The 23,662-nt window shown below is 48.8% G+C and overlaps 1 protein-coding gene and 1 long non-coding RNA gene across 4 annotated transcripts in view; one reads left to right on the top strand and one right to left on the bottom strand.

Annotated features, from left to right (window-relative positions):
• The window catches only part of LOC134886975 (retinol dehydrogenase 12-like), a 193,232-nt gene extending 191,784 nt beyond the window's left edge, over positions 1 to 1,448 (bottom strand). Inside the window, exon 1 of one of the 3 annotated variants that reach the window (XM_063913183.1) lies at positions 1,274 to 1,448. The gene's annotated coding sequence lies outside the window, so the exon portion shown is untranslated. Of the gene's footprint in view, positions 1 to 1,069; positions 1,246 to 1,273 lie in introns of those variants that run through there. The other 2 variants (XM_063913182.1, XM_063913181.1) reach the window with 2 other exon arrangements.
• Positions 1,449 to 1,988: 540 nt separating this feature from the next.
• The window catches only part of LOC134888449 (uncharacterized), a 239,263-nt gene continuing 217,589 nt past the window's right edge, over positions 1,989 to 23,662 (top strand). The window contains exon 1 of the long non-coding RNA XR_010171150.1: positions 1,989 to 2,170. This is a non-coding gene — a long non-coding RNA (uncharacterized LOC134888449). The remainder of the gene's footprint in view (positions 2,171 to 23,662) is intronic.

Genomic DNA, 23,662 nt, shown 5'->3' with positions numbered 1-23,662 from the left:
GCTGACACTGGCATGTGTGTACATCAGTGGCCTGTGCCTGACACTGGCATGTGTGTACATCAGTGGCCTGTGCCTGACACTGGCAAGACTGTACATCAGTGGCCTGTGCCTGACACTGGCATGTGCGTACATCAGTGGCCTGTGCCTGACACTGGCATATGCGTACATCAGTGGCCTGTGCCTGACACTGGCATATGCGTACATCAGTGGCCTGTGCCTGACACTGGCATGTGTGTACATCAGTGGCCTGTGCCTGACACTGGCATGTGTGTACATCAGTGGCCTGTGCCTGACACTGGCATGTGTGTACATCAGTGGCCTGTGCCTGACACTGGCATGTGCGTACATCAGTGGCCTGTGCCTGACACTGGCATGTGCGTACATCAGTGGCCTGTGCCTGACACTGGCATGTGCGTACATCAGTGGCCTGTGCCTGACACTGGCCTGTGCCTGACACTGGCATGTGCGTACATCAGTGGCCTGTGCCTGACACTGGCATGTGCGTACATCAGTGGCCTGTGCCTGACACTGGCATGTGCGTACATCAGTGGCCTGTGCCTGACACTGGCAAGAGAGTACATCAGTGGCCTGTGCCTGACACTGGCAAGAGAGTACATCAGTGGCCTGTGCCTGACACTGGCATGTGTGTACATCAGTGGCCTGTGCACAGACCTGCTAGTGTACTGTACTGCATGTATGTACTATGTACATGTACTGCAGCAATCAGCTCTGTAGCCTGATGGTTGTGTCTATGTTGCCTTCGTGCAAAGGACCTGGACGTGACACAACGAGTGGGCAGGAGAGAACTTCCGCCCTTACAGCTCCTAAATGTTTTCTTCGTTCTCCGATCGTTTGGGGTATTTATTTTTTTCTATGCAGCATTGGACGCTCGCCACGCATCGGGCTCGGTGTCTCGCTTCGCTCGCCACACTTTTCTATTCCAGATAGATTGTGACATGGACCCAGGGGGTTATGGGAAAGGTCCTCTGCACGAAGAGAAACTAGACGCTACCGTAGCCTGATACAGCCCCAACGTGCCCAGCACACACACACCCCAGCGTCCTCCCACCTGCTCAGCAGCCCACACTGGCCTCTGCTCCTACCGCCTGCGCCACTGATGATCCATGGCTCTGCTTCTAGCATCTACTGTGCCCTAATCTACTAGTCCCCCTGTGTCTGGCGGCTTTCTCCAGCCAGCCCAGCTTCCGGTGCTCTTCCTGCCTCTTCCGCTCTACACCCAGCCGGCTAGTGTCGCACTGCTGCTGCTACTCACTCACACGCAGAGAGGCGGCCACGGTTTGGCAATCTTCTCGCTTGCCGAGCGCTCTCCTACCCTACAGCCTGTGACGCGCGGCTGCCTGCGTCTGATTAGCGGGACACAGTGCCAGCGCTGTTGTATGCGGCATTTACGGTGCGGGGAGCTGCCGGCTACCACTAGCGGCGTGTGCATGAGAGGTAACATTCCCATACAGTATCTCCATGTTGAGGATGGATGGATATCGGAAGGCCAACCATCAAATGATGGCTGGGCTTCCGCCTTCGAATCTTTCGATGCGATGGTAACTAACCTTTGCATCAAAAGAAAAAATATATATGATTTGTGCATGCGCAAAAAACCTGTTTGCGCATGTGCAAAACCTCTGCATCGTAGCCGGGGTTGGGACTGGGTCGTGGGACTGGGAGCAGGACACGAAATAAAAATCGGAACACCATCATATGTTTACAATGTTATGGCGGAAAATATCGGAATGCTGCCATGGAATGATAAAAACCCATCAAATAGAAAACATTGATAGTTTCAAACCGTCGCGTTCCGATGTCCATTACTATACCTCCCAACTGTTCCAATTTTTGGGGTCTGCCCCGATGTCCCTCCCGTGGTGGGTGGGAGGGCAGTTGGGAGGATCCCTATCACTCGCTGCTCAGAGCAGCAGTGAATAGACGCTGTGCGAATGCGCACAGCGTCTATTCCAGTGAGCCAGAGGGACTGCGGGCATGGCCAGCAGCTCACAGAGCGCATGCCGTACCCCTACTATGAAATGGGAGGCTTGGCTTTTGATCGCGTCATTCATGTGAAGCCATGCACCTCTCAACAGGCTACACCCCTTTTCAGCGCTGCACGGCTTCGCTGCGCATGGAGTCCCGTCTTGAACAATCAAGATGTTGGGAGGTATGGTATTACTGTAACTGTGTGGCATGTCCTAGCAGGGGGTAGTGATTAAGGATGGCCATCGGTACATCCCCCATCGATGGTTGCCATCGATGAAGCAATTATCTGGTACCATCGATGGATTTAAAATATGCTATCTACCATCGATGGTTCCTGGTATTGTATAGTCACTCATGCACAGAAGAGGCTTTGTTGGAGAATGTGTCTGCGATTAATAGTTACCTCTGCGCATGCGTGGCGTAGCTCTCCTGGCGGTTTGCTGCACACAGTCTCGCACGGTATCCGTTCACATGGTCGACCATGTTATGGTCGACAGTCATTAGGTCGACCACTATTGGTCGACATTGACATGATCGACATGGACACATGGTCGACACATGAAAATGGTCGACACATGAAAAGGTCGACATGAGTTTTTTAACTTTTATTTCTTTTGGGGAACTTTTCCATACTTTACGATCCATGTGGACTACGATTGGAACGGTAATCTGTGCCGAGCGAAGCATGGCGAGCGAACGCGGTGCACTAATTGGGGTTCCCAGTCACTTTTACGAAAAAAACGACAAAAAAAAAAACAAAAAAAAAAAACTCACGTCGACCTTTCTTGTGTCGACCATTTTCATGTGTCGACCATGTGTCCATGTCGACCATGTCAATGTCGACCTAATGACTGTCGACCATAACATGGTCGACCATTCATACCGGAACCGTCTCACACACAGTGATAGACGTAGTGAGCGGGGAGTGGAGAGACGGGGCTGTTGAGTGCTGACTGACAGCTAAGTATGAGTGACTATGCAGCCACTCTGCCTTCCCTTCCCCGCCGTTATTGTATCACCTCAAGTGACTAGGAAGGATTCATCACCGTACAGGGGTGAGCAGGAACTAGAAGACTGTCTGTCTAGTGCAGAGGTTCCCAAACGCGGTCCTCAAGGCACCCCAACAATCCAGGTTTTAGGTATATCCATGGCTCAGCACATATGGTTAAATCAAATTGACTAAGGTGCTATTAAGCCACCTGTTACCAAGCATGGATACTTTTAAAACCAGGACCGTTGGGGTGCCTTGAGGACTGCGTTTGGAAACCTCTGGCCTAGTGTGTCTCTGACATGTCAGCACGCAGTGGTGCTGCCCGGCAGCACTAGACAGTAATGAGTGTTGTGGACAGGAGCCAGGAGATGAGGTCCGCCTGGCCAAGGCAGCATGTATCTACCCCTGACTCCAGGCACAGTGCAGTGCACAGTAAAAATCCATCACCATCGGCCCCACACCCCACCATCGATGGCGGAACACTATCTGATGATCCACCATCGATAATTTTGAATCTTGGATGGTTGATGGCCATCCCTAGTAGAGATGAGCTCTATTTGTGTACAGCAGGGATGGAGAACCTTTGGCCCTCCAGCTGTTGTTGAACTACACATCCCAGCATGCCCTGCAACAGTTTTAGCATGGCCAAATAGCAAAACTGTAGCAAGGCATGCTGGTATGTGTAGTTCAACAACAGCTGGAGGGCCAAAGGTTCCCTCCCGCCCGGTGTACAGTAAGTGAGCAGTAGTATGTAAACATAATTTCTCTATCGTCCTAAGTGGATGCTGGGGTTCCTGAAAGGACCATGGGGAATAGCGGCTCCGCAGGAGACAGGGCACAAAAGTAAAGCTTTTACAGGTCAGGTGGTGTGTACTGGCTCCTCCCCCTATGACCCTCCTCCAGACTCCAGTTAGATTTTTGTGCCCGGCCGAGAAGGGTGCAATTCTAGGTGGCTCTCATAAAGAGCTGCTTAGAGAGTTTAGCTTAGGTTTTTTATTTTACAGTGATTCCTGCTGGCAACAGGATCACTGCAACGAGGGACAGAGGGGAGAAGAAGTGAACTCACCTGCGTGCAGGATGGATTGGCTTCTTGGCTACTGGACATGAAGCTCCAGAGGGACGATCACAGGTACAGCCTGGATGGTCACCGGAGCCACGCCGCCGGCCCCCTCACAGATGCTGAAGCAAGAAGAGGTCCAAAATCGGCGGCTGAAGACTCCTGCAGTCTTCTTAAGGTAGCGCACAGCACTGCAGCTGTGCGCCATTTTCCTCTCAGCACACTTCACACGGCAGTCACTGAGGGTGCAGGGCGCTGGGGGGGGGGCGCCCTGGGAGGCAAATGAAAACCTTTAAAAAGGCTAAAAATACCTCACATATAGCCCCAGAGGCTATATGGAGATATTTACCCCTGCCTAAATGTACTAAATAGCGGGAGACGAGCCCGCCGGAAAAGGGGCGGGGCCTATCTCCTCAGCACACGGCGCCATTTTCTGTCACAGCTCCGCTGGTCAGGAAGGCTCCCAGGTCTCTCCCCTGCACTGCACTACAGAAACAGGGTATAACAGAGAGGGGGGGCAAAATAAATGGCAATATATTAATATAAAAGCAGCTATAAGGGAGCACTTAATCATAAGGCTATCCCTGTCATATATAGCGCTTTTTGGTGTGTGCTGGCAGACTCTCCCTCTGTCTCCCCAAAGGGCTAGTGGGTCCTGTCTTCGTATAGAGCATTCCCTGTGTGTCTGCTGTGTGTCGGTACGTGTGTGTCGACATGTATGAGGACGTTATTGGTGTGGAGGCGGAGCAATTGCCAAATATGAGGATGTCACCTCCTAGGGGGTCGACACCAGAATGGATGCCTTTATTTGTGGAATTACGGGATAGCGTCAACTCGCTTAAGCAGTCGTTTGCCGACATGAGGCGGCCGGACACTCAATTAGTGCCTGTCCAGGCGCCTCAAACACCGTCAGGGGCTGTAAAACGCCCCTTGCCTCAGTCGGTCGACACAGACCCAGACACAGGCACTGATTCCGGTGGTGAAGGTGACGAATCAACCGTATTTTCCAGTAGGGCCACACGTTATATGATTTTGGCAATAAAGGAGATGTTACATTTAGCTGATACTACAGGTACCACTAAACAGGGTATTATGTGGGGTGTGAAAAAACTACCAGTAGTTTTTACCGAATCAGAAGAATTAAATGACGTGTGTGATGAAGCGTGGGGTGCCCCGATAAAAAACTGCTAATTTCAAAGAAGTTATTGGCTTTATACCCTTTCCCGCCAGAGGTTAGGAAGTGCTGGGAAACACCTCCTAGGGTGGACAAAGCGCTAACACGCTTATCAAAACAAGTGGCGTTACCCTCTCCTGAGACGGCCGCACTTAAAGATCCATCAGATAGGAGGATGGAAAATATCCAAAAAGGTATATACACACATGCAGGTGTTATACTACGACCAGCTATTGCGACTGCCTGGATGTGCAGTGCTGGGGTAGTTTGGTCAGAGTCCCTGATCGAAAATATTGATACCCTGGACAGGGACAATATTTTACTGTCGTTAGAACAAATAAAGGATGCATTTCTTTATATGCGTGATGCACAGAGAGATATCTGCACACTGGCATCACGGGTAAGTGCTATGTCCATTTCGGCCAGAAGAGCTTATGGACACGACAGTGGACAGGCGATGCGTAGAGGAGTTATTTGGGGTCGGTCTATCGGATTTGGTGGCCACGGCTACGGCCGGGAAATCCACCTTTCTACCTCAAGTCACTCCCCAACAGAAAAAGGCACCGACCTTTCAACCGCAGCCCTTTCGTTCCTTTAAAAATAAGAGAGCAAAGGGCTATTCATATCTGCCACGAGGCAGAGGACGAGGGAAGAGACAGCAACAGGCAGCTCCTTCCCAGGAACAGAAGCCCTCCCCGGCTTCTACAAAAGCCTCAGCATGACGCTGGGGCTTCGCAAGCGGACTCGGGGGCGGTAGGCGGTCGTCTCAAGAATTACAGCGCGCAGTGGGCTCACTCGCAGGTAAATCCCTGGATCCTGCAGATAATATCTCAGGGGTACAGGTTGAAATTAGAGACAGAGCCACCTCGCCGTTTCCTGAAGTCTGCTTTACCAACGTCCCCCTCAGAAAGGGAGACGGTTTTGGAAGCCATTCACAAGCTGTATTCTCAGCAGGTGATAGTCAAGGTACCTCTTCTACAACAAGGGAAGGGGTATTATTCCACTCTTTTTGTGGTACCGAAGCCGGATGGCTCGGTAAGGCCTATTCTAAATCTGAAGTCCTTGAACCTGTACATAAAGAAGTTCAAGTTCAAGATGGAGTCACTCAGAGCAGTGATAGCGAACCTGGAAGAAGGGGACTTTATGGTATCCTTGGACATCAAGGATGCGTATCTCCACGTTCCAATTACCCCTCACACCAGGGGTACCTCAGGTTCGTTGTACAAAACTGTCACTATCAGTTTCAGACGCTGCCGTTTGGTTTGTCCACGGCACCTCGGGTCTTTACAAAGGTAATGGCCGAGATAATATTTCTTCTTCGAAGAAAAGGCGTATTAATTATCCCATACTTGGACGATCTCCTAATAAGGGCAAGGTCCAGAGAACAGCTAGAGATGGGTTTAGCACTATCTCAAGAGGTGCTAAAGCAGCACGGATGGATTCTGAATATTCCAAAATCCCAATTAATGCCGACAACTCGTCTGCTGTTCCTGGGGATGATTCTGGACACAGTTCAGAAAAAGGTTTTTCTTCCCGAAGAAAAAGCCAAGGAGTTATCTGACCTGGTCAGGAACCTCCTAAAACCAGGAAAGGTGTCTGTACATCAATGCACAAGAGTCCTGGGAAAAAATGGTAGCTTCTTACGAAGCAATCCCTTTCGGCAGATTCCATGCAAAGGGATCTGTTGGACAAATGGTCAGGGTCGCATCTTCAGATGCACCTGCGGATAACCCTGTCGCCGAGGACAAGGGTATCCCTTCTGTGGTGGTTGCAGGAGGCTCATCTATTGGAGGGCCGCAGATTCGGCATGCAGGATTGGATCCTGGTGACCACGGATGCCAGCCTGAGAGGCTGGGGAGCAGTCACACAGGGAAGAAATTTCCAGGGAGTGTGGTCGAGCCTGAAAAAGTCTCTTCACATAAGCATTCTGGAACTAAGAGCAATCTACAATGCTCTAAGCCAGGCGGAACCTCTGCTTCAAGGAAGACCGGTGTTGATCCAGTCGGACAACATCACGGCAGTCGCCCATGTAAACAGACAGGGCGGCACAAGAAGCAGGAGGGCAATGGCAGAAGCTGCCAGGATCCTTCGCTGGGCGGAGAATCACGTGATAGCACTGTCAGCAGTATTCATCCCGGGCGTGGACAACTGGGAAGCAGACTTCCTCAGCAGACACGACCTTCACCCGGGAGAGTGGGGACTTCATCCAGAAGTTTTCCACATGCTATTAAACCGTTGGGTAAAACCAATGGTGGACATGATGGCGTCTCGCCTCAACAAAACACTGGACAGGTATTGCGCCAGGTCAAGAGATCCGCAGGCAATAGCTGTGGACGCGCTGGTAACACCTTGGGTGTACCAGTCGGTATATGTGTTTCCTCCTCTGCCTCTCATACCAAAGGTATTGAGGATTATACGGCAAAAAGGAGTAAGACTAGTGGCTCCGGATTGGCCAAGAAGGACTTGGTACCCGGAACTTCAAGAGATGGTCACGGACGATCCGTGGCCTCTACTTCTGAGAAGGGACCTGCTTCAGCAGGGTCCTTGTCTTTTTCAAGACTTACCGCGGCTGCGTTTGACGGCATGGCGTTTGAATGCCAGATCCTAAAAGGAAAAGGCATTCCAGAAGAAGTCATTCCTACCTTGATAAAGGCAAGGAAGGAAGTCACCGCGAAGCATTATCGCCGTATTTGGCGAAAATATGTTGCGTGGTGCGAGCAGCGGAGTGCTCCGATGGAGGAATTTCAACTGGGTCGTTTTCCTACATTTCCTGCAATTAGGATTGTCTATGGGTCTCAAATTGGGATCTATTAAGGTTCAAATTTCGGCCCTATCAATATTCTTCCAAAAAGAATTGGCCTCAGTCCCTGAGGTCCAGATTTTTATCAAAGGAGTACTGCATATACAGCCTCCTGTGGTGCCTAAGGTGGCACCGTGGGATCTAAATGTAGTTTTAGATTTCCTCAAATCCAATTGGTTTGAACCACTAAAGAATGTGGATTTGAAATATCTCACATGGAAAGTGACTATGTTACTGGCCCTGGCTTCGGCCGGGAGAGTATCTGAACTGGCGGCTTTGTTTTATAAAAGCCCTTATTTAATTTTCCATTCGACATAGGGCAGAGCTGCGGACGCGTCCGCATTTTCTCCCTAAGGTGGTATCAGCGTTTCACCTGAACCAGCCTATTGTAGTGCCTGCGGCTACAGACGACTTGAAGGACTCCAAGTTGTTGGACGTTGTCAGAGCCTTAAAAATATACATTTAAAGGACGGCTGGAGTCAGGAAATCTGACTCGCTGTTTATACTGTATGCACCCAACAAGTTGGGTGCACCTGCTTCTAAGCAGTCGATTGCTCGTTGGATTTGTAACAAAATTCAACTTGTACATTCTGTGGCAGGCCTGCCACAGCCTAAATCTGTTAAGGCCCATTCCGCAAGGAAGGTGGGCTCATCTTGGGCGGCTGCCCGAGGGGTCTCGGCATTACATCTCTGCCGAGCAGCTACGTGGTCAGGGGAGAACACGTTTGTAAATTTTTACAAATTTGATACCCTGGCAAAGGAGGACCTGGAGTTCTCTCATTCGGTGCTGCAGAGTCATCCGCACTCTCCCGCCCGTTTGGGAGCTTTGGTATAATCCCCATGGTCCTTTCAGGAACCCCAGCATCCACTTAGGACGATAGAGAAAATAAGAATTTACTTACCGATAATTCTATTTCTCGGAGTCCGTAGTGGATGCTGGGCGCCCATCCCAAGTGCGGATTATCTGCAATACTTGTACATAGTTATTGTTAACTAATTCGGGTTATTGTTTAGGAAGCCATCTTTCAGAGGCTCCTCTGTTATCATACTGTTAACTGGGTTTAGATCACAAGTTGTACGGTGTGATTGGTGTGGCTGGTATGAGTCTTACCCGGGATTCAAAATCCTCCCTTATTGTGTACGCTCGTCCGGGCACAGTACCTAACTGGAGTCTGGAGGAGGGTCATAGGGGGAGGAGCCAGTACACACCACCTGACCTGTAAAAGCTTTACTTTTGTGCCCTGTCTCCTGCGGAGCCGCTATTCCCCATGGTCCTTTCAGGAACCCCAGCATCCACTACGGACTCCGAGAAATAGAATTATCGGTAAGTAAATTCTTATTTTCTCTAACATCCTAGTGGATGCTGGGGACTCCGTAAGGACCATGGGGATAGACGGGCTCCGCAGGAGACATGGTCACTTTAAGAAAGAATTTAGGTTCTGGTGTGCACTGGCTCCTCCCTCTATGCCCCTCCTCCAGACCTCAGTTTGATACTGTGCCCAGACGAGCTGGGTGCTTTTCAGTGAGCTCTCCTGAGTTCGCTGAGAGAAAGTATTTTGTTAGGTTTTTTATTTTCAGGGAGCTCTGCTGGCAACAGACTCCCTGCATCGTGGGACAGAGGGGAGAGAAGCAGCCCTACTCTCTGAAGCTAGGTCCTGCTTCTTAGGCTACTGGACACCATTAGCTCCAGAGGGATCGTACGCAGGATCTCACCCTCGCCGTCCGATCCCAGAGCCGCGCCGCCGCCCCCCTCGCAGAGCCGGAAGACAGAAGCCGGGTGAGTATGAGAAGCAAGAAGACTTCAAATCGGCGGCAGAAGACTCCGTTCTTCACTGAGGTAACGCACAGCACTGCAGCTGTGCTCCATTGCTCCCACACACCTCACATACTCCGGTCACTGTAAGGGTGCAGGGCGCAGAGGGGGGGCGCCCTGGGCAGCATTTGGATCCTCTTTTTGGCAAAAGTAAACATATATACAGTTGGGCACTGTATATATGTATGAGCCCCCGCCAAGAAAATGCATATTTAAGCGGGACAGAAGCCCGCCATCGAGGGGGCGGGGCTTCTTCCTCAGCACTCACCAGCGCCATTTTTTCTCCACAGCTCCGCTGAGAGGATGCTCCCCAGGCTCTCCCCTGCAGATTCACGGTAGAAGAGGGTAAAAAGAGAGGGGGGGCACATAAATTAGGCGCAAAAACACAATATAAACAGCAGCTAATGGGTTAACATTAAGTTACTGTGTTATTCCTGGGTTATAGCGCTGGGGTGTGTGCTGGCATACTCTCTCTCTGTCTCTCCAAAGGGCCTTGTGGGGGAACTGTCTTCAAAAAGGGCATTCCCTGTGTGTGTGGTGTGTCTGTACGCTTGTGTCGACATGTCTGATGAGGAAGGCTATGTGGAAGCAGAGCGGGAGCAAGTGAATGTGGTGTCTCCGCCGACGGCGCCGACACCTGATTGGATGGATATGTGGAAGGTTTTAAATGATAATGTTAATTCCTTGCATAAGAGGTTAGATAAAGCTGAAGCCTCAGGACAGTCAGGGTCCCAACCCGTGCCTGATCCTATGTCGCAGAGGCCGTCAGGGTCTCAGAAGCGCCCACTATCCCAAATTGTTGACACAGATACCGACATGGATTCTGACTCCTGTGTCGATTACGATGATGCAAAGTTACAGCCAAAGTTGGCTAAATCACTCCGATATATGATTATAGCAATTAAGGATGTTTTGCACATCACAGAGGAAACCCCTGTCCCTGACACAAGGGTTTATATGTATAAGGGAAAGAAACCTGAGGTAACTTTTCCCCCCTCACACGAACTGAATGAGTTATGTGAAAAAGCTTGGGAATCTCCAGATAAAAAAAAATATGCAGATTTCCAAACGGATTCTTATGGCGTATCCTTTCCCGCCAACGGACAGGTTACGATGGGAATCCTCCCCTAGGGTGGACAAAGCTTTAACACGCTTATCCAAAAAGGTAGCCCTGCCGTCCCAGGATACGGCTACCCTCAAGGATGCTGCTGATCGCAAACAGGAGGGTACCCTGAAGTCCATTTATACACATTCAGGTACCTTGCTCAGACCGGCAATCGCGTCGGCCTGGGTCTGTAGTGCAGTAGCGGCATGGACTGATACCTTATCAGAGGAGTTGGATACCCTAGATAGGGATACTGTTTTATTGACCCTGGGGCATATTAAAGACGCTGTCCTTTATATGAGAGATGCTCAAAGAGACATTAGTCTACTGGGTTCTAGAATAAATGCTATGTCAATTTCTGCCAGAAGGGTCCTGTGGACTCGGCAATGGACAGGTGATGCCGACTCAAAAAGGCATATGGAGGTTTTACCTTATAAGGGTGAGGAATTGTTTGGGGAGGGTCTCTCGGACCTGGTCTCCACAGCTACTGCTGGAAAGTCAAATTTTTTGCCATATGTTTCCTCACAGCCTAAGAGAGCACCGTATTATCAAATGCAGTCCTTTCGATCACAGAAAAACAAGAAAGTCCGAGGTGCGTCCTTTCTTGCCAGAGGCAGGGGCAGAGGAAAGAAGCTGCACAACGCAGCTAGTTCCCAGGAACAGAAGTCCTCCCCGGCCTCTACAAAATCCGCCGCATGACGCTGGGGCTCCACAAGCGGGGCTAGGCCCGGTGGGGGCACGTCTTCGAAATTTCAGCCACAAGTGGGTTCACTCCCAGTTGGATCCCTGGGCAATAGAGATTGTGTCTCAGGGATACAAGCTGGAATTCGAGGAAATGCCACCTCACCGATACCTCAAATCGCCCCTGCCAGCTTCCCCCCACGAGAGGGAAGTAGTGTTAACTGCAATTCACAAATTGCATCTTCAACAGGTGGTGGTCAAGGTTCCCCTCCTTCAACAAGGAAGGGGTTATTATTCGACCATGTTTGTAGTCCCGAAACCGGACGGTTCGGTCAGACCCATATTGAATTTAAAATCCCTGAACATATACCTGAAAAGGTTCAAGTTCAAGATGGAATCGCTGAGAGTGGTCATCGCAAGCCTGGAAGGGGGGGATTTTATGGTGTCTCTGGACATAAAGGATGCATACCTTCATGTCCCCATTTATCCACCTCATCAGGCGTACCTCAGATTTGTGGTACAGGATTGTCATTACCAATTTCAGACGTTGCCGTTTGGTCTCTCCACGGCACCGAGAATATTTACCAAGGTAATGGCGGAAATGATGGTACTCCTGCGAAAGCAAGGAGTCACAATTATCCCATACTTGGACGATCTCCTCATAAAAGCGAGGTCGAGAGAGCAGTTGCTGATCAGTGTAGCACTTTCTCTGGAAGTGTTACGGCAACACGGCTGGATTCTAAATATTCCAAAGTCGCAGTTGGTTCCTACGACTCGTCTGCCTTTCCTGGGCATGATTCTAGACACAGACCAGAAAAGGGTTTATCTCCCGATGGAGAAAGCTCAGGAACTCATGACACTGGTCAGGAACCTATTAAAACCAAAACAGGTGTCAGTGCATCACTGCACTCGGGTCCTGGGAAAGATGGTGGCATCATACGAGGCCATTCCCTTCGGCAGGTTCCATGCGCGGACCTTTCAATGGGACTTATTGGACAAGTGGTCCGGATCACATCTTCAGATGCATCGGTTAATCACCCTATCCCCCAGGGCCAGGGTGTCACTCCTGTGGTGGCTACAGAGCGCTCACCTTCTCGAGGGCCGCAGATTCGGCATTCAGGACTGGGTCCTGGTGACCACGGACGCAAGCCTCCGAGGTTGGGGTGCAGTCACACAGGGAAGAAATTTCCAAGGTCTGTGGTCAAGTCAAGAGACTTGCCTTCACATCAACATCCTGGAACTAAGGGCCATATACAACGCCCAACATCAAGCGGAGACCCTGCTTCGCGACCAACCGGTTCTGATTCAGTCAGACAACATCACCGCAGTAGCTCATGTAAACCGTCAAGGTGGCACAAGGAGCAGAGTGGCGAGGGCGGAAGCCACCAAGATTCTTCGCTGGGTGGAGAATCACGTAAGCGCACTGTCAGCAGTGTTCATCCCGGGAGTGGACAACTGGGAAGCAGACTTCCTCAGCAGACACGACCTACACCCGGGAGAGTGGGGACTTCATCAGGAAGTCTTCGCACAGATTACAAGTCGGTGGGAACTGCCACAGGGGGATTTGATGGCATCCCGCCTCAACAAAAAGCTACAGAGGTATTGCGCCAGGTCAAGAGACCCTCAGGCGATAGCTGTAGACGCCCTGGTGACACCGTGGGTGTTCCAGTCGGTCTGTGTATTTCCTCCTCTTCCTCTCATACCCAAGGTGCTGAGGATAATAAGAAAAAGAGGAGTGAGAACAATACTCATTGTTCCAGATTGGCCACGAAGGACTTGGTATCCAGATCTGCAAGAAATGCTCACAGAGGACCCGTGGCCTCTTCCTCTAAGACAGGACTTGTTGCAACAGGGGCCCTGTCTGTTCCAAGACTTACCGCGGCTGCGTTTGACGGCATGGCGGTTGAACGCCGGATACTAGCAGAGAAAGGCATTCCGGATGAGGTCATTCCTACGCTGATAAAGGCTAGGAAGGACGTGACAGCTCAACATTATCACCGTATAAGGCGAAAATATGTTGCTTGGTGTGAGGCCAGGAATGCTCCTACGGAGGAATTCCAGCTGGGCCGTTTCCTTCACTTCCTACAGTCCGTAGTGAATTTGGGACTAAAATTGGGTTCCATTAAGGTCCAGATTTCGGCCCTATCCATTTTCTTTCAAAAAGAGTTGGCTTCTCTACCTGAAGTTCAGACGTTTGTAAAGGGAGTGCTGCATATTCAGCCCCCTTTTGTGCCTCCAGTGGCACCTTGGGATCTTAACGTGGTGTTGAGTTTCCTGAAATCCCACTGGTTTGAACCACTCAAAACGGTGGAGTTTAAATATCTCACGTGGAAGGTGGTCATGCTATTAGCCTTGGCTTCGGCTAGGCGTGTGTCAGAGTTGGCGGCTTTGTCACATAAAAGCCCCTATCTGGTTTTCCATGCGGATAGAGCAGAATTGCGAACCCGTCCACAATTCCTACCGAAAGTGGTTTCATCCTTTCATATAAACCAACCTATTGTGGTGCCTGTGGCTACTACTGACCTGGAGGATTCCGAGTTACTTGATGTGGTCAGGGCTTTGAAGCTTTATGTAGCCAGAATGGCTAGGGTCAGGAAAACAGAGTCTTTGTTTATTCTGTATGCTTCCAACAAGCTTGGTGCTCCCGCTTCAAAGCAAACTATTGCTCGCTGGATCTGTAACACGATTCAGCAGGCTCATTCTGCGGCTGGATTGCCGCTGCCTAAATCAGTTAAGGCCCATTCCACTAGGAAGGTGGGCTCTTCTTGGGCGGCTGCCCGAGGGGTCTCGGCATTACAGCTTTGCCGAGCGGCTACTTGGTCAGGTTCAAACACTTTTGCAAAGTTCTACAAGTTTGATACCCTGGCTGAGGAGGACCTTGTGTTTGCTCAATCGGTGCTGCAGAGTCATCCGCACTCTCCCGCCCGTTTGGGAGCTTTGGTATAATCCCCATGGTCCTTACGGAGTCCCCAGCATCCACTAGGATGTTAGAGAAAATAAGATTTTACTTACCGGTAAATCTATTTCTCGTAGTCCGTAGTGGATGCTGGGCGCCCGTCCCAAGTGCGGACTTCTTCTGCAATACTTGTATATAGTTATTGCTTCAATAAGGGTTAAGTTATGGTTGCATCAGGGTTGGACCTGATGCTCTGTTTTTTGTCATACTGTTAACTGGTTGTTATCACATGTTATACGGTGTGATTGGTGTAGCTGGTATGAATCTTGCCCTGGATTACCAAAATCCTTTCCTTGTACTGTTAGCTCTTCTGGGCACAGTTTCTCTAACTGAGGTCTGGAGGAGGGGCATAGAGGGAGGAGCCAGTGCACACCAGAACCTAAATTCTTTCTTAAAGTGCCCATGTCTCCTGCGGAGCCCGTCTATCCCCATGGTCCTTACGGAGTCCCCAGCATCCACTACGGACTACGAGAAATAGATTTACCGGTAAGTAAAATCTTATTAAAAGTAATTGTTAAAAGTTCAGAACAGCCACGTAACTATGATGCAGCTTACCCTGTGCAGCCACGGGTCACCCCCCCAGTGCATAGTGCCATAGGGATGTGCCCATTAGGACAGGTGGGCAGGATTGCCACTAACGGGACACTTCGCCAGCTGGCTCTGCACAAACAAAAGTGACTGCAGGGTGCTGAACGACATCCTGCTAGCCAGATGCAGTGACAGCCGTGGTACTCCGTCTTGTGCGATGGCATCAGCCAAACCACCCTCCTTACAGCCCTGGTTCAGAACACGGGGTACACTGGATTACCAATTGGCAGCGTTTATGCTGGTCACTGCCGTCATTCCTATGCTGCCTGACCCCTCACTCTCACAGCACCCTGCTGACTGTCTCTGGCAGCAACCACTCCGTTAGCTCCAATAACTATCTTCAGTAGCTTTGGTATACCCCTTTCACATCGCAAATGCCGGGTCCCACGCGGGAATTGCAAACGGGTCCTTACTGGGTGGGACCCATCATTGCACCCTAACAACTGGCTCCCTGACCCGGCAATATACCGGGTCAATACCGGGTTATTTGTGCGGTGTGAAAGGGGTAGTACTCAACTGTAGTCAGCGACTGTGATGCCAGTCCGCGCTGTCACTCCTGACCTCTTCCTTCTGCTCGCCACAACCGGCTGTCTGACTTGCAGCAACCACTGGCTCTTTGGTAATGTAAACATCCTGCTCCTGACCCCATCCTACTTGCGGCACCCACTGGAACTGTGGTTAGTGCAAACAACTGCCAGCTCCTGGGGGGTAATTCCAAGTTAATCGCAGCAGGAAATTTTTTAGCAGTTGGGCAAAACCATGTGCACTGCAGAGGGGGCAAATATAACATGTGCAGAGAGAGTTAAATTTGGGTGTGGTGAGTTCAATCTGCAATCTAAATTGCAGTGAAAAATAAAGCTGCCAGTATTTACCCTGCACAGAAATAAAATAACCCACCCAAATCTAACTCTCTCTGCAAATGTTATATCTGCCCCCTCTGCAGTGCACATGGTTTTGCCCAACTGCTAAAAAATTATCCTGCTGCGATCAACTTGGAATTACCCCCATGATCCCATCCTCCGCGCAGCATCTGCTGGCTGACTACAGTAGCTAGGCTGCGGTAGCTTCATCAATGAACGCCAGTCAGTCCGCAAACACTGTTTGGTTCTCAGCATGGCATGGACAGCTTTTTTCGGGTAGCAGTTGAGTTACCGACGGACACAATGCCGACGATCATAATCCCAACAGCCATTGACCGACAGTCAATATACCGTCACGGTCAATATTGCGACATTCATTAAGCTGACATGTCCAAAATGCCAACATAGTCAGAATGCTGACATGTCAAAATGCTGACGTGTTTTTAAGGAATTTTTGCCCAAAAACGGACTTGTCCATACTTTACCATCCCAGTGGACCTGGAGGGGGGAATATAATAGTATGGCGAGTGCAGCGAGCCATGCGAGGGGACGCGGTGCACTTAGACATTGCCCATGTCGACATTGACACAACCCCCAGAGAAACTCATGTCGGTATTTTGATATGTCGGGATTTCAAATGGCGGTATTCTGACTATGTCGACAATTTTAAAATGTCGGTGATTTTACCGTGTAGGTATTTTGACTGTAGATCAATGGTTGTTGGGATTATGACTGTCGGCATTGTGTCCATCGGTAAATCATACTGAACTCCTTTTTTCTGTGGCTGGGCTTCAGCTGGCCCCTTCTTGGGGACTAAGTGTCGGCACGGTACACTGATTTAGCTTTAGCTCACCTGTGATCTGAAAAGCATAAAAGAACCCTGGGGGTGGTCTGAGTTTGACAGTCGGTCGGTCTCTTGGTTCACAGATATTCGGGGGCAGATGTATTAACCTGGAGAAGGCATAATGAAGTGATAAACCAGTGTTAAGTGCAAGGTGATAAACGCACCAGCCAATCAGCTCCAATATGTAAATTAACAGGAGCTGATTCGCTGGTGCGTTTATCACTTTGCACTTATCACTGGTTTATCACTTCCTTGTGCCTTCTCCAGGTTAATACATCTGCCCCTCGTCTCTTGGATAGCCATTCAGTCAAAGGGATAAAGGTATGCGTTTACTTACACAGTATGCTAACTTAGGGTGGTATTCAATTGTTTGAAAAGTCAGTTGGGTGTCTGTTTTTTCCTATCTAATAGACAGGAAAAAACAGACACCCAACCAACTTTTCAAACAATTGAAATCCCCCCTTAGTGTTCATCATGTTCTGAACTTTTACTGAAGTGATATTACTTACAGTAGTATCAGTTTTTCATATAAGCATATCTAGCCTTCTCTCATCGTGGGACTGGCATGGTTAGGGGCTCCATTTAAGCACTTGCTAAAGGGGTTATGCCATTTGTTCACTAGTAGCAAATAGTGGTGAGCTCAGCTTATTGCTGTTTGTGACTGCACTGCTTACACCATCTGTAGTTGGTGTTAGTGATATGGTCCTCACTGCCGACAATGGTAACCCAGCACAGCCTTCCAGTTTTTGTTTAGTCCCCACCAGGTGAAAGTGCAATCTGCATGCAAAGACAGCTGTCTCGTATGCATATTACTTATTACCTGTCACTGGCAATGGAAGATGTAGCTGAGGAGAAGGACGTCACTGAACCTCGCCAGAGAAGTCAGTCTAAATTTGCTGAAACTGGAAAGACTTTTCCTGGATCCCCATTGCCGGCACATTACCGATATTTGCCAGCACGAGTTTCCACTTGCACATGCACAAATCCCTACATTCATTGGATGGAAAGTGACACTAGCATAAGGTAGTAAATTTGGCTTCTGTGGCTGCCTGGTACTACAACTACAGAAATTTCTCACTAAACGACCGAGTTTCGTCTCTATGACTAGGTCGTTAAACGAATTAAGCAATACTTAATACAGGTAAACAATTTTATTTATTTTGAATAAAGAAAAGGTCTATATCAGGCCTGGCCAACCTGCGGCTCTTAAGCTGTTGTGAAACTACAAATCCCAGCATGCCCTGCTATACTTTTGCTATCAGGAAATGCTTAAAATGTGGCAGAGCATGTTGGGGATGTGTAATCTCACAACAGCTGGGGAGCCACAGGTTTGCCAGGCCTGGTCTATGGGGGTAATTCCAAGTTGATCGCAGCAGGACATTTTTTAGCAGTTGGGCAAAACCATGTGCACTGCAGGGGAGGCAGATATAACGTGCAGAGAGAGATAGATTTGGGTGTGGTGAGTTCAATCTGCAATCTAAATTGCAGTGTAAAAATAAAGCAGCCAGTATTTACCCTGCACAGAAACAAAATAACCCACCCAAATCTAACTCTCTCTGCAAATGATATATCTGCCCCCCCTGCAGTGCACATGGTTTTGCCCAACTGCTAAAAAATTTCCTGCTGCGATCAACTTGGAATTACCCCCTATATGTAACTCCGTCTTGATAACTTTGTTTCACTTTGCACAACTCTTTTTTTTTTTTTTTTATAATTTTTATTCATGGGATCACAAATGCAAACAGATACCAACAGATAGTGGTTTCAGCTAATTACATTGCAAATATAGCATAATATTTGGTAATTATAAAGATAGCTGGAAATAAAACAGTGACCCATTTTTGACCCAGAGAGCGGGTGGTATAAAATAGAAAAAAGGCCAGTCAGTAGCGCAGCTAACCGACTAACGTTAAAGAGTAAGAGTAGAAGAAGGTCAGGAAGAAAAAAAGACAGAGAAGAAGAGAAAAAAGGAGAGGAATGGACAAAATAGAATAGGATGCAGTCTCCGGGAGGGTCCCATCAAATATGGTGCAGGGTATCACAAATTAAAGGGTGAAGGAGCATGCTGGGAGGCCAGCCATGGACTCCATATTTTATCGAATGACTTAGAGGAGCAGTTTATGATGCTAGTCATGTAGTCCATGCGGTAAACGTACCAGATACGGGCAATTATAGACTGCATGGAAGGCGGGATAGGGTTTTTCCAATCTGCAGTTAGTTGACATGTTGCTGCGGATACTATATGACGTAACAATTTATTTTGAAATTTTGTCAGCGTTGACAGGTTTAAGGGGAGGAGAATGTATTTAGGGTCAAAAGGAATAGAAATCTGCAACAAGCTAGATATAAAGTTAATCACTTCCCTCCACATATGCACTATTTTAGGACATGACCACCATATATGTAGAAAAGAGCCCTCTGCGCCACATCCTCTCCAGCACCTATCCGACGTATCTGGGTACATTTTGCCCAAGCGAGATGGTACATAATACCATCTATACAATAATTTATAGACATTCTCTTTGATTCTAATGCAGATGGAGCTAGACGCCGCGTTACCCCAGGCCTCAGACCATTCCTCGTCATATAAAGCCGAGCCTAGGTCCGTTTCCCATGCTCTCTCATGAGGATCACGCTGAGAGGAAGTGTCCCCAGTGAGAGTAGTATATAAGAGGGAAATTAGGCCTTTGGTTGAGTGACGTCTGAAACATATAGTCTCAAACGTGGTCAGAGGTCTACTAGAGAGGATGCGGCCCATTGAGGAATGAAAATGTCTGAGTTGTAAAAATTTATAAAAGTACCTAGAGGGAATGTCAATAGTTTCTTGAATCTGAGAAAACTGTGGAAAACTAGTATCCCTGGTAATATCATTCAGATATAAGATACCTCTATCTTGCCAAGGAGCAAACAGTGATTTATTTGTACCAGGAGGGAATGCAGGGTTGTGTAATATTGGGATGATAGGGGATGGGGCAGGGGCCAAGCCATACTTCCTATTGGCCAAGTCCCAAACCGTTAGTGAGCGGGAAACCACAGGGTGGGATGCTATAGTTCTGGGGCGGCAGGATTTCGAAAGCCAGAGAAGAGAAGAGAGAGTAGAGAGACCCATTTCGGCGGCTTCTATAGATACCCAGACCCTTCTAGATTCGGGGTTGCACCATTGTACGCAGGATGAGAGCTGTGTGGCTAAATAATATCTTCTAAAATCTGGGATGCCTAGGCCGCCACTAAATGTGGGGCGCTGTAAGAGTTTCAATCGGACACGGGACGCTTATTCGCCCATATGAATTGTGACGTATGAAATTGTAAGAATTTAAAAACAGATGGAGGAATAAATATTGGGAGGGTCTGGAACAGGTAAAGTATCCGAGGGAGCACGTTCATCTTCACCGAGTTAACCCTACCTATCCAGGAGATAAAGAGGCTAGACCAAGAAGACAAATCCAACTTAATTCGATCTAAAAGCCTAGGGAAATTAGCTTGGTAAAGTTGATGATGGCTATGCGTTAGAAAAATACCTAGGTATTTAATCTTTTGCTTGTGCCATTGAAATGGAAAGGAATTTTCCAAAGAGAGCTTAATCGGTCCGGGGATATAAAAATTCAATACTTCAGTCTTACTCGTATTAAGTTTATAACCTGAGTGTTTAGAGTAGAGTTCTATCTCAGAAAGGAGCGGCTGCAGCGACTGAGATGGGGATCCCAGAGAAATTAGGACATTGTCGGCGTATAACGCAATTTTATGTTCAGTAGGGCCCACCCACACTCCAGCTATATCTATATTGGCTCGGATCCTTGCTGCCAGCGGTTCCATAACCAGGGCAAATAGCAATGGTGAGAGCGGGCATCCCTGTCTGGTGCCATTAGTGATATTGAACGCGGAAGAGGTGAGGCGATTAACAGAAACCGTGGCAGTAGGGGTTCTGTAAAGCGCCGAAACACCCTCCAGAAATTTGCCAGAAAAACCCATCCTCCGGAGTACCGAGAAAGCGAAGGGCCAGGAAATTCTGTCAAAAGCCTTCTCGGCATCTAATGCTAGCAACAACGAGGGTAGTTTCTGTTTATGGATAGAGTGAATCAAATCTATGGCTCTCCTGGTATTATCGGATGCCTGGCGGCCAGAAATGAAGCCCACTTGGTCCTGGTGTATCAGTTGTGTAAGTAGGGGAGCTAAGCGGTTGGCTAAGATTTTAGCGTATATCTTAAGATCTACGTTCAGCAAGGAAATCGGGCGATAGTTGGAACATCGCGTGGGAGCCCTTTCTGGCTTCGGAATCGCAATAATGTCAGCTTGTACAGTCGCTGGCGCAAATGATGCTCCCTCTAGAACACTATTAAAGAGCGAGGTAAGGTATGGAGCCAATTCCGTATGGAATGTTTTGTAATACTGAGCGGTAAAGCCGTCTGGACCAGGGGCAGCTGACGACCGCATAGATTTGATAGCGACAACCGTCTCTTCCAGCGATATATACGCATTAAGAAGAGAAATCTGTTGCTCTGTCAAATCCGGCAAGGGGGCACCCAACAAATATGAACATGCTCCCTCCGGACCATCGGAGGGAAGAGGGGGGGCAGGGAGATTATATAAGGAGCTATAATAGTTCCGAAATTCCTCCACCATCAATTTAGGATCATAAGTGAGTGTGTCAAGAGTAGAAGAATGTAGTTTTTCTATCAGTCCCACAGCTCGCTTACTTCTTAACTTATTAGCTAAGAGACTATCTATTTTATCCGCTTTATCATAAAATTTTTGACGGAGCTTCTGTAGTATAGCTGCCGCTCTCTGCGATAAAAGGGTGTTTAACTGACCTCTGAGGTTATTTATCTGGGAGAGTAGAGAGTCGCGTGGGGCAGTTTTATGTTGGGCTAAAAGCGTAGAAATTTGAGATTCCAATGAGGAAACTTCCTGCGCTGCTTTCTTACGTATGGCTGAGGCCTTAGAAATAAAGTGGCCGCGAATAGTGGCTTTATGTGCTTCCCAAACTAGGCTAGGAGAGACTTCTGGGGAGGCGTTTTCCTCAAAAAAAAAATTCAGGTTCAATTTAGTGTCTGAGAGAGTGGAGGGGTGCGAAAGAAGAGTATCATCAAGACGACATTTACGGGACTTATTAGGGGTTCCATAGAGGTCGACCAGGATATACACTCCTGCATGGTCCGTCCATGAACAGGGAGTGATGCCTGAATCAGATATCAATGTCGAGAGTGAGTGAGATACATGTATCATATCTATTCTAGAGTAATGCTGATGAGGTGCAGAGAAGTGGGTATAGTCTCTAGCGTTGGAGTGTTTAAGACGCCAGGTATCTCGTAAATCAAGTTGCGTGAGGGAGGATGTCAATGTGATGGCAGCATCAGACGGGGATGCTTTCTTCTTAGTTTTAGGAGGAGTAGATTTATCTAAGAAGGGATCAAGCACAGTGTTTCTCTGACGTCCTAAGTGGATGCTGGGGACTCCGTCAGGACCATGGGGAATAGCGGCTCCGCAGGAGACAGGGCACAAAAGTAAAAGCTTTAGGATCAGGTGGTGTGCACTGGCTCCTCCCCCTATGACCCTCCTCCAAGCCTCAGTTAGGTTTTTGTGCCCGGCCGAGAAGGGTGCAATCTAGGTGGCTCTCCTAAAGAGCTGCTTAGAGTAAAAGTTTTGTTAGGTTTTTTATTTTCAGTGAGTCCTGCTGGCAACAGGCTCACTGCAACGAGGGACTTAGGGGAGAAGAAGTGAACTCACCTGCGTGCAGGATGGATTGGCTTCTTAGGCTACTGGACACTAGCTCCAGAGGGACGATCACAGGTACAGCCTGGATGGGTCACCATAGCTGCGCCGCCGACCCCCTTGCAGATGCTGAAGAGAGAAGAGGTCCAGAAATCGGCGGCTGAAGACTTCTCAGTCTTCATGAGGTAGCGCACAGCACTGCAGCTGTGCGCCATTGCTCTCAGCACACTTCACACCAACGGTCACTGAGGGTGCAGGGCGCTTGGGGGGGCGCCCTGGGTAGCAATGAAAGTACCTATGCTGGCTAAAAATACATCACATATAGCCCCTGGGGCTATATGGATGTATTTAACCCCTGCCAGGTTGTCAGAAAAACGGGAGAAGAAGCCCGCCGAAAAGGGGGCGGGGCCTATTCTCCTCAGCACACAGCGCCATTTTCCTACACAGCTCCGCTGCTAGGAAGGCTCCCAGGCTCTCCCCTGCACTGCACTACAGAAACAGGGTTAAAACAGAGAGGGGGGGCACTTATTTGGCGATATTATTATATATTAAGATGCTATAAGGGAAAACACTTATATAAGGTTGTCCCTGTATAATATAGCGTTTTGGTGTGTGCTGGCAAACTCTCCCTCTGTCTCCCCAAAGGGCTAGTGGGGTCCTGTCCTCTATCAGAGCATTCCCTGTGTGTGTGCTGTGTGTCGGTACGTGTGTGTCGACATGTATGAGGACGATGTTGGTGAGTAGGCGGAGCAAATTGCCTGTAATGGTGATGTCACTCTCTAGGGAGTCGACACCGGAATGGATGGCTTATTTAGGGAATTACGTGATAATGTCAACACGCTGCAAGGTCGCTTGACGACATGAGACGCAATTAGTACCTGTCCAGGCGTCTCAAACACCGTCAGGGGCTTTAAAACGCCCATTTACCTCAGTCGGTCGACACAGACACGGACACTGACTCCAGTGTCGACGGTGAAGAAACAAACGTATTTTCCATTTGGGCCACACGTTACATGTTAAGGGCAATGAAGGAGGTGTTACATATTTCTGATACTACAAGTACCACAAAAGAGGGTATTATGTGGGGTGTGAAAA

This window comes from Pseudophryne corroboree, chromosome 1 (genome assembly GCF_028390025.1).
Source record: "Pseudophryne corroboree isolate aPseCor3 chromosome 1, aPseCor3.hap2, whole genome shotgun sequence".
Lineage (NCBI taxonomy): Eukaryota > Metazoa > Chordata > Amphibia > Anura > Myobatrachidae > Pseudophryne > Pseudophryne corroboree.
The sequence above is the reverse complement of the archived record's forward strand: the minus strand, read 5'-3'. Positions and strand labels throughout refer to the sequence as shown.